Source organism: Triticum dicoccoides, chromosome 3A (genome assembly GCF_002162155.2).
Source record: "Triticum dicoccoides isolate Atlit2015 ecotype Zavitan chromosome 3A, WEW_v2.0, whole genome shotgun sequence".
In the NCBI taxonomy this organism is placed as follows: Eukaryota; Viridiplantae; Streptophyta; class Magnoliopsida; order Poales; family Poaceae; genus Triticum; species Triticum dicoccoides.
In genome coordinates, this window is record NC_041384.1 from 104,030,687 (window position 1) to 104,042,042 (window position 11,356).

Consider the following 11,356-nt stretch of genomic DNA (forward strand, 5'->3'; position numbering starts at 1 on the left):
GGTTGATGCTATTGAAAAGATGCCATGTCCCAAGGACATCAAAGGTATAAGAAGTTTCCTTGGTCACGCCGGTTTTTATAGGAGGTTCATTAAGGACTTCTCAGAAATTTCTCGGCCTCTGACTAATTTATTACAAAAAGATATACCATTTGTTTTTTATGATGATTGTGTAGAAGCATTTGAAATACTTAAGAAAGCATTGATCTCCACACCTATTATTTAGCCACCTGATTGGAATTTACCCTTTGAAATTATGTGTGATGCTAGTGATTATGTTGTAGGTGTTGTTCTAGGTCAAAGAGTTGATAAGAAATTAAATGTTATTCAATATGCTAGTAAAACTCTAGACAATGCTCAGAGAAACTAAGCCACTACTGAAAAAGAATTGTTAGCAGTTGTATTTGCTTGTGATAAGTTCAGACCTTATATTGTTGATTCTAAAGTAACTATTCATGCGGATCATGCTGCTATTAAATATCTTATGGAAAAGAAAGATACTAAACCTAGACTTATTAGATGGGTTCTCTTGCTACAAGAATTTGATTTGCATATTATTGATAGAAAGGGAGCTGAAAACCCCGTTGCAGACAACTTGTCTAGGCTAGAGAATGTTCTTGATGACCCACTACCTATTGATGATAGCTTTCCTGATGAACAATTAAATGTCATAAATGCTTCTCATGCTGCTCCATGGTATGCTGATTATGCTAATTACATTGTTGCTAAGTTTATACCACCTAGTTTCACATACCAGCAAAAGAAAAAGTTTTTCTATGATTTGAGACATTACTTTTGGGATGACCCACATCTTTATAAAGAAGGAGTAGATGGTGTTATTAGACGTTGTGTACCTGAGCATGAACAGGAACAGATCCTACGCAAGTGTCACTCCGAAGCTTATGGAGGACACCACGCTGGAGATAGAACTGCACATAAGGTATTGCAATCCGGTTTTTATTGGCCTACTCTCTTCAAGGATGTCCGTAAGTTTGTTGTATTTTGTGATGAATGTCAAAGAATTGGTAATATTAGTAGACGTCAAGAAATGCCTATGAATTATTCACTTGTTATTGAACCATTTGATGTTTGGGGCTTTGATTATATGGGACCTTTTCCTGCCTCCAATGGATATACACATATTTTAGTTGTTGTTGATTACATTACTAAGTGGGTAGAAGCTATTCCAACTAGTAGTGCAGATCATAACACCTCTATTAAGATGCTTAAAGAAGTTATTTTTCCGAGGTTTGGAGCCCCTAAATATTTAATGACTGATGGTGGTTCACATTTTATTCATGGTGCTTTCCGTAAAATTCTTGCTAAGTATGATGTTAATCATAGAATTGCATCTCTGTATCACCCACAGTCTAGTGGTCAAGTAGAGTTGAGTAATAGAGAGCTGAAATTAATTTTGCAAAAGACTGTTAATAGATCTAGAAAGAATTGGTCCAAGAAACTTGATGATGCATTATGGGCCTATAGAACTGCATATAAAAATCCTATGGGTATGTCTCCGTATAAAATGGTTTATGGAAAAGCATGTCACTTACCTCTCGAACTAGAACATAAGGCTTATTGGGCTATTAAAGAGCTCAACTATGATTTCAAACTTGCCGGTGAGAAGCGGTTATTTGACATTAGCTCACTTGATGAATGGAGAACCCAAGCCTATGAGAATGCCGAATTGTTTAAAGAAAAAGTTAAAAGATGGCATGACAAAAGAATACAAAGCGTGAGTTTAATGTAGGTGGTTATGTATTGCTATTCAACTCTTGTTTAAGATTTTTTTTGTAGGAAAACTTCTCTCTAAATGGGAAGGTCCTTACGTTATCGAGGAGGTCTATCGTTTCGGTGCCATAAAAATCAACAACTTTGAAGGCACAAATCCGAAGGTGGTGAACGGTTAAAGAATTAAACATTATATCTCAGGTAATCCTATAAATGTTGAAACCAATGTTTTTGAAATCGTAACCCCGGAGGAATACATAAGGGACACTTTCTGGAATGTTTCAGACTCCGAAAAGGAATAGGTATGTGGTACGGTAAGTACACCGACTCCAAAACAGTTCTAATGGCAATTTTCTTCCATTTTGGAATATTTAGAAAAATAGAAAAATAAGAAGAAGTATGGGAAGGACACGAGGGATCCACGAGGGTGGAGGGTGCGCCCCCCTACCTCGTGGGCACCTCGTGCGCTCTCCGGACTCCGTTTTCTTGCACGTTACGTATTTTGGTCGGTAAAAATTCATTATATAATCTCCTGAAGGTTTTGACCCCTGTATCATGCAATTATCTCATGTCTTTGTTTTGAGCTGTCCTGCTGCAGATTAGAGCAACATGTCGTCCCAGGATTCGGAAGGAGAAAGCTATGTGGCTGATTACCTTGCAGATCCTAAGGTCTATGGGGGTGTGGAGCGTTATGGTTGGACTACAGAAGAAGAAGAGGACTATGAACCCAAGGGAAGGGAGGAGACGAGCTCAGAAGAAGAGGAAGTCCCATTACCTCAACCTGGGGACATGCATGAAAACAAGCAGGAACTATGCAAAAAGATACTGAGCCTGGAGCAGGAGATCGGTGACCTAAGGGACCAAAATTCTATCCTCAAGCGCAAATTAAGGAAGAAGCCCACGCCATCAACAAAACCATCACCTTCTTCACCAACAAAGAAGAACTGAGCATCGGGTATGGGCACTCCTCTTGGCAACTGCCAAGCTTGGGGGAGTGCCCCGGTATCGTATCACCATCACTTTTATCTTTACCATTTTTCTTAGTTCGATCCTTTTGATAATATTTTGATCTAGTAGAATAAAAGTTCTTAGTATGATCTAGTTGTGAGTTTTGCTTTATGATCCTTCTATGTAATCGAGTTTGTGAGCCATATATAATAAATATTAGTGTTGAGTCAAAGGGCTTGATTATTTTGCCATGATCTTGACTGAATAAAATAAAAGAGAAAGAATAAAAAGAAATAAAAGAGACCATATGGATCTTATGGGGAGTAATGAGCTCACATATAAAGAGTATGATGATTAAATGTTGTTGAGAGTTGACAAACATAGTTTTGGTCATCGCTGCAATTAATAAGAAGTAATAAAGAAAGAGAGGTCTTCACATATAAATATACTATCTTGGACATCTTTTATGATTGTGAGCACTCATTAAAATATGACATGCTAAAGAGGTGAAGTTGGACAAGGAAGATAACGTAATGGGTTATGTTTTCTTACATCTAAGATAAATTATATTGTCATGGATCATCCAACATGATTGAGCTTGCCTTTCCCCCTCATGCTAGCCAAATTCTTTGCACCAGGGTAGAGATACTACTTGTGCTTCCAAACACCCTTAAACCAGTTTTGCCATGAGAGTCCATCATACCTACCTATGGATTGAGTAAGATCCTCCAAGTAAGTTGTCATCGGTGCAAGCAATAAAAATTGCTCTCTAAATATGTATGACTTATTAGTGTGGGAGAAAATAAGCTTTATATGATCGTGTGATATGGAAGAAATAAAAGCGACAAACTGCATAATAAAGGTCCATACCACAAGTGGCAATATAAAGTGATGTTCTTTCGCATTAAGATTTTGTGCATCCAACCACAAAAGCGCATGACAACCTCTGCTTCCCTCTGCGAAAGGCCTATCTTTTACTTTTATCTCCTACCTGCATAAGAGTCATGGTGATCTTCACCCTTCCTTTTTAAATTTTATATTTTGGCAAGCACAACATGTTGGAAAGATCCTGATATATATATGGCTAATTGGATGTGAGCTTTCATGAACTATTATTGTTGACATTACCCTTGAGGTAAAACGCTGGGAGGCAAAACTATAAGCCCCTATCTTTATCTGTGTCCGATTAAAACTCCGTACCCATAAGTATTGCGTGAGTGTTAGCAATTGTGAAAGACTATATGATAATTGAGTATGTGGACTTGCTGAAAAGCTCTTATATTGACTCTTTCCTATGTTATGATAAATTGCAATTGCTCCAATGACTGAGATTATAGTTTGTTAGTTTTCAATGAAGTTTATGATTCATACTTGAAATTGTGATTTAATTGTTACTCTAGCATAAGAGATCATATGACAAGAATTATATAAGTTGTTGTTCTAAGAATGATCATGATGCCCTCATGTCTGTATTTTATTTTTATCGACACCTCTATCTCTAAACATGTGGACATATTTTTTGATTTCGGCTTTCACTTGAGGACAAGCGAGGTCTAAGCTTGGGGGAGTTGATACGTCCATTCTACATCATGCTTTTATATCGATATTTATTGCATTATGGGCGTTATTACACATTATGTCACAATACTTATGCCTATTCTCTCTTATTTTATAAGGTTTACATAAAGAGGGAGAATGCCGGCAGCTGGGAATCTGGGCTGGAAAAGGAGCAAATATTAGAGACCTATTCTGCACAGCTCCAAAAGTCCTAAAACTTCACGGAAGTCATTTTCAGAATATATATAAAATACTAAGCGCAAGAAGTTTCGGAGGGGGGGCACACCTTGCCCACGAGGGTGGGGGCACGCCCCCCTGCCTCGTGGGCCCCCTGGTGGCCCTTCGATGCCCATCTTCTGCTATATGGAGTCTATCGATGAGGAAAAAATCATAAGCCAGCTTTCGGGACGAGACTCCGCCGCCACGAGCCGGAACCTTGGCGGAACCAATCTAGGGCTCTGGCGGAGCTATTCTGCCGGGGAAACTTCCCTTCGCTAGGGGGAAATCAACGCCATCGTCATCACCAACGATCCTCTCATTGGAAGGGGGTCAATCTCCATCAACATCTTCACCAACACCATCTCCTCTCAAACCCTAGTTCATCTCTTGTATCCAATTCTTGTCTCCAAGTCTGGGATTGGTACCTGTGGGTTGCTAGTAGTGTTAATTACTCCTTGTAGTTGATGCGAGTTGGTTTATTTGGTGGAAGATCATATGTTCAGATCCTATATGCATATTAATACCCCTCTGATTATGAACATTAATATGCTTTGTGAGTAGTTACATTTGTTCCTGAGGACATGGGAGAAGTCTTGCTATTAGTAGTCATGTGAATTTGGTATTCGTTCGATATTTTGATGAGATGTATGTTGTCTCTCCTCTAGTGGTGTTATGTGAATGTCGACTACATGACACTTCACCATTATTTGGGCCTAGAGGAAGGCATTGGGAAGTAATAAGTAGGTGATGGGTTGCTAAAGTGACAGAAGCTTAAACCCTAGTTTATGCGTTGCTTCGTAAGGGGCTGATTTGGATCCATATGTTTCATGCTATGGTTAGGTTTACCTTGATACTTCTTTTGTAGTTGCGGATGCTTGCAATAGGAGTTAATCATAAGTGGGATGCTTGTCCAAGTAAGGACAGCACCCAGCATCGGTCCACCCACATATCAAATTATCAAAGTACCAAACGTGAATCATATGAACATGATGAAAACTAGCTTGACGATAATTCCCATGTGTCCTCAGGAGCGCTTTCCTCTATATAAGAATTTGTCCAGGCTTGTGCTTTGCTACAAAAAGGATTGGGCCACCTTGATGCACTTTATTTACTTTTGTTACTTGTTGCTCGTTACAAATTATCTTATCACAAAACTATCTGTTACCTATAATTTCAGTGCTTGCAGAGAATACCTTGCTGAAAACCGCTTATCATTTCCTTCCGCTCCTCGTTGGGTTCGACACTCTTACTTATCGAAAGGACTACGATAGATCCCCTATACTTGTGGGTCATCAACGGGAGATGGGTTGGAAGCTCTAGAGTGGGAGAATTTCCTAGCCAACGACGATGGCCACGACGTCGACTATGCTATGGGCCACGTTTCCCCCCTGGAGACGACGTCGAGGTACATCTCCCCTTTTCCTCCTTCTCCTTTACCAGGGAGAAAACTCTCAATCCGTGGGATTGGGTGGCAATGGCATTATGGCGTTGTCACCTCCTTTTGGAGGCGCTGTTTTAGAACGGTGGGACTACGTGAGGGCAGTTGTGTGCCCTTGTTGGTGGCTTGATTCATTTTCTAGCGGTGATGCACTAGAAATGTTCATGTTGGGATGGATGTGTGGCCACACAGGGAGGAACTGAGTCCGGAATGATGATATACGAGATAGAGTTGGGGTAGCACCGATTGAAGAGAAACTTGTTCAACGTCGTCTGAGATGGTTTGGGCATATTCAGCGCAGGCCTTCAGAAGCACCAGTGCATAGCAGATGGCTAAAGTGTGATGATAATGTTAACAGAGGTCAGGGTAGACCAAACTTGACATGGGAGGAGCCCGTAAAGAGAGATCTGAAGGACTGGAGTATCACCAAAGAACTAATCCATGGACAGGGATGCGTGGAAGCTTGCTATCCATGTGTGCTAGAACCATGAGCTGGCTGTGAGATCTTATGGGTTTCACCTCTATCCTACCCCAACTTGTTTGGGTTCCATGGAGGGTCAATTTCCTCTTCGACTCGTTGTGCTCTTCTTCCCCTTGTGGTCCATTTTGTCCGGTAGATCAACGCCCTTGAGCTTGGGTGAGAGGGGATAGTGTAGCCCTTAAGACAACGATGCAACGGTGATGATGAGGGGTGGTGGCCTTGGCAAGCTCTAGCCCATCCTTTGGTCATGTTTTCTTTAGGTAATCTCATTTCTAAAGCTTGCATTCGACACGGCCCATGATGTAGGCGACAACATTGATCCACATGCAATCTGCTACATGAGGTGGTTGTGTTTCACGTTCCGTTAACGTACAACTTGTTCAGTCTTCATTGCATGCTCTCACCTCTCGGTGAGCAATTCTACCTTGCCGACTATGTGGCGCCCTTTTATCCAGGGTAGGGGTTTTCTCCGGAGGTGGAGGCGAATGGCACTATGATGACGTTTCATCAATGGGAAGGGTTCGAAGGCATGATCCATTTCCGATGGTGTGACTCCCCTCAAGAACTTTGTCCCTCGCTCCCCTGTGAGTATTGCTGGACTAGGGCCCGCGATGTTGTAGCTTTTTGCATGTTTGTCCATGGCCTGGTAGTCTTTATTCAACTCTTTGTGTCGGCGGCTTAGGGTTGCATTCTCTATTTTCTTTACCTTATCTTTTGTTGTAAAATATGATTCTTGTAATCCTAACCAGTTTATGGCTTTGTTATTTTGAAGTCGAGCTCGTCTCGAGCCTTCATTCAAAACAACTATGTTGATATTGGATTACTGACTTGGTTTACAAGACAATAGTGACCTCTCCCACCCAGCCCGTGACTAGAGCATAGCAAAGACATTTGCAACTTAATTTTATGGGTGATAAGTCAGCATAATGCATCTTTTCTTTTTTCGCGAATATGCAAAAGGACAGCATATCTTTTCATTGTTAGAAGAGGAGAATTTACATGCATGACTAACATGTAACGCAAGCACGTACACGGACACGCCATGAGTGTAGGGGCGGATGGGGCCGCGTGATACGTCTCCACCGTATCTATATTTTTTGATTGTTCCATGCTATTATATTATCTATCTTGGATGTTTTATATGCATTTGTATGCTATTTTATATGATTTTTGGGACTAACCTATTAACCTAGATCCCAGTGCCAGTTTCTGTTTTTTTTCTTGTTTTTGAGTTTTGCAGAAAAGGAATATCAAACGGAGTCCAATTGACCTGAAAATTGACGGTGATTTTTTATGGACCACAAGAAGCCCCCCCGAAGCAAAAGAGTTGAGCCAGAAAAGCCACGGGGCCTCCACAAGGGTGGAGGGCGCCCCCACCTCCCTAGGGCATGCCCTCCGACCTTGTGGGCTACTCGTGGACCCCCCTGACGTGAAACCGACACCAAAAATTCCTATAAATACAGAAACCTCGAAAAGAAATCTAGATCGGGAGTTCCGCCGCCGCAAGCCTCTGTAACCATCAAAAATCAATCGGGACCCCGTTCCTGCACCCTGCCAGAGGGGGAATCCATCACCGATGGCCATCTTCATCATCCCGGCGCTCTCCATTACGAGGAGGGACTAGTTCACCCTCGGGGCTAAGGGTATGTACCAATAGCTATGTGTTTGATCTCTCTCTCTCTCTCACTCTCTCTCTCTCTCTCTCGTGTTTTTGATATGGCACGATCTTGATGTACCACGAGCTTTGCTATTATAGTTGGATCTTATGATATTTCTCCCCCTCTACCTTCTTGTAATGGATTGAGTTTTCCTTTGAAGTTATCTTATCGAATTGAGTCTTTAAGGATTTGAGAAAACTTGATGTATGTCTTGCATGTGTTTATTTGTGATGACAATAGGATATTCACGTGGCCTACTTGATGTATGTTTGGTGATCAACTTGTGGGTTCTGTGACCTTGTGAACTTATGCATAGGGGTTGGCACACGTTTTCATCTTGACTCTCCGGTAGAAACTTTGGGGCACTCTTTGAAGTTCTTTGTGTTGGTTTGAATGGATGAATCTGAGCAATATGTCTTAAGGTGTTATTTTAGCACAAACTCTAGGGCTGTTTATGACACTTATAGGAATAGCCCAATAGATCGATCAGAAAGAATAACTTTGAGGTGGTTTTGTACCCTATAATATTCTCTTCGTTTACTGTCCGCTATTAGTTACTTTGGAGTGACTCTTTGTTGCACGTTGAGGGATTGTTATATGATCTAATTATGTTATCATTGTTGAGAACTTGCACTAGTAAAAGTATGAATCCTAGACCTTGTTTCGAAGCATTGCAATACCGTTTTCGCTCACTTTTACCATTTACTATCTTGTTGTTTTTATATTTTCGGATTACAAAAATCTATATCTATCATCCATATTGCACTTATATTCACCATCTCTTCGCTGAACTAGTGCACCTATATAACTTACTATTGTATTGGGTGTGTTGGGGAACAAGAGACTCTTTGTTATTTGGTTGCAGGGTTGCTTGAGAGAGACTACCTTCATCCTACACCTCCCACAGACTGATAAATCTTAGGTCATTCATTTGAAGGAAAATTGCTACTGTTCTACAAAATTCTGCACTTGAAGGTCCAACAACGTCTACAAGGATAAAGTTGCGTAATAGACATCACCGTGCAATCCTCTAGGCTACTACGGCTACGTATCGAGTATCAATAATGCATCTTTTCTCTAAAAGGAACTATTTTCAGTACCATATCCATCTAGTTTGTAAAAGAATATATTCAGGATAATGGATTTGACGGCCCTAGTATCATATGCGCATATTGTTCGTTTAAGTGCTTGCCCATTTCAAAAGAGAAAAAAAAAAGGCCACAAGATTTGATACTTGAACATGCTACGGTATGTATATTATCCAGAAAGATGTGCATCCTACCCTTGTTTATGTCGCCTGCAATGGTAATGAAAAGCACCGCGCCTGCTAAAATTCATGCCGCACTGTAATTAACATCTCAAGATGTAGTTCAGTTGCTTTTTTTGTCAAGGTTAAGTCGGATTAGTAGAGTGATGAGGGAGTACTTAGGTAGCAACAATATTGGAGCATCGAGGTTCTCAAAGCAATGTCGGTCATGCATCGATCCATGCAGTCAATGTCATTAAAAGGGAAAGGTGTAGAGAGTTCGGATTGCAGGAATAAGTCGCTTTCATTTCCAGAAGAAAATCAAGGATCTTTGACCAAACACAATGGCATGCTGCCATTAGTTTTTTATTATTACTATTATATTAATTTTTTCATGCTGCCATGAGTGATCTATGAGGACACCCTTTCCCTCAAATAAAAGAGGGGACACCCTAATTATTGTTTACGACTGTCATCAGGGGCATATGACACAAAAATCTATTGGGATGTCACATGTCTTAGACTCTTGAGATTAGATTAGCTAGATGGCCTCTCAACAAGGAAAGATGGGGAAAGACGCATAACTGGTTGGTGGTATGGGTGCCACTATATAATATAATGGAAGAAATATATTTTTCGTCCCTCAACTCTTTCGAAAGTATAGAAATGGTCTTTCAACTTCAAAACCAGCAAAATGTAGTCCCTTAACTTTTAAAACCAGATAAGTTCAGTCCCTTACGTTAGTTAGAGTGGTTTTCTGGTGACATGGAGTGGTTTTTAACTCCGACAAGTGCACGGAAGGTGCTTGGTATAATGCTCATTAAGCGGCAGTGTGCTATAACTGCCACCCAGTGCACCGACACCAAGCAAATTCCCACCACGCACCGTATGCTACAACTGCAGAGTTTATGGCATGTCGCACTTCGACATCAGCAGGGCCGGTCCTGAGATTTTAGGGGCCCGGGGCGAAACCAGAATCCGGGGCCTTTTGTACTTTCAAAAATTATTTTCAGTATATACTTTGCGCAACTTTAAGATTTTGCTTCTACACCATACTACTAACAAATCATGTAGGGATGATTATCATTTTCTATAGAAGAATAATGTTCGATTACTTCATGTGCATTCGTTTGCATATTACCGAAAAAGGCTTTCGCCCCACTTTATATATAAAGCACCAATCCCTTCCTTTACTCTGCTCCTTTACACTGCTGAAGTCCTTTAACAACACCAGACAGAGTAATGAAGTTTTTACTAACTGGCTTATCAGGTTTGATCACATTAGCATTATCATGTTCTTATTTTATTGACGGTGCGCCAACTAGTCCTAATTAATCCAACAGAATCGACCACATAGTCATATATTGGGCTGTGTCTTACATTTCGTTGGTATTTTTTCAGAATGAAAAAGTGAATATAATTTCGCATTGCAAGTGCATACAAACACTACCTTTCATCAAACAGTTTTACACAGCCAAGATGCAAAAAGCTGAAAGCTACAAAACTTTCCTTGCATCAAGAGTTTACATGGTATCTTACGTACCTGGATGTGGCAGCCCGGCAATGTACCACTGATCCTTGTACAAATCCTTGAAACTGTTCACAGGCTTCCACGCCTGGTTCTGAGGATTGAAGACCATGATCAAGGGGACCTTCGCTTTCATACTTGTGTCGTTCTGTGCAACACTACGGCCGACAAAAGCCTCACCACGTCAAGCAGCAGTTCTAGGGCATAATTTAGGGCAAAATCATTAAGGAAAAAGACGTCTTATCTGAAATCGTCGGCGGATGGCGTAGGCTGGAGCTGCGGCATCGATGTGCCATGGTGTGGCGTGGGTATCTAGTGTCTGCTCCATGGCGGCGGCCAGTGGCTGCGGGCGATTAGGTTTCCAGAAGATCAGGCGAAAAAATAGGAGGCTACAGGCGAGGATGGACGATGGTCATCGTGCGTGATCAGCGTGGGTGATCGATCTCTCCCAAACGTGATCAGTGCACGTAACGTAGGCCCAATTATCATTTTTTCACGAACTAGAGCCCAATCGTATTAACAGGGAAGAGCACAAACCTGGGGGGCCCCCATT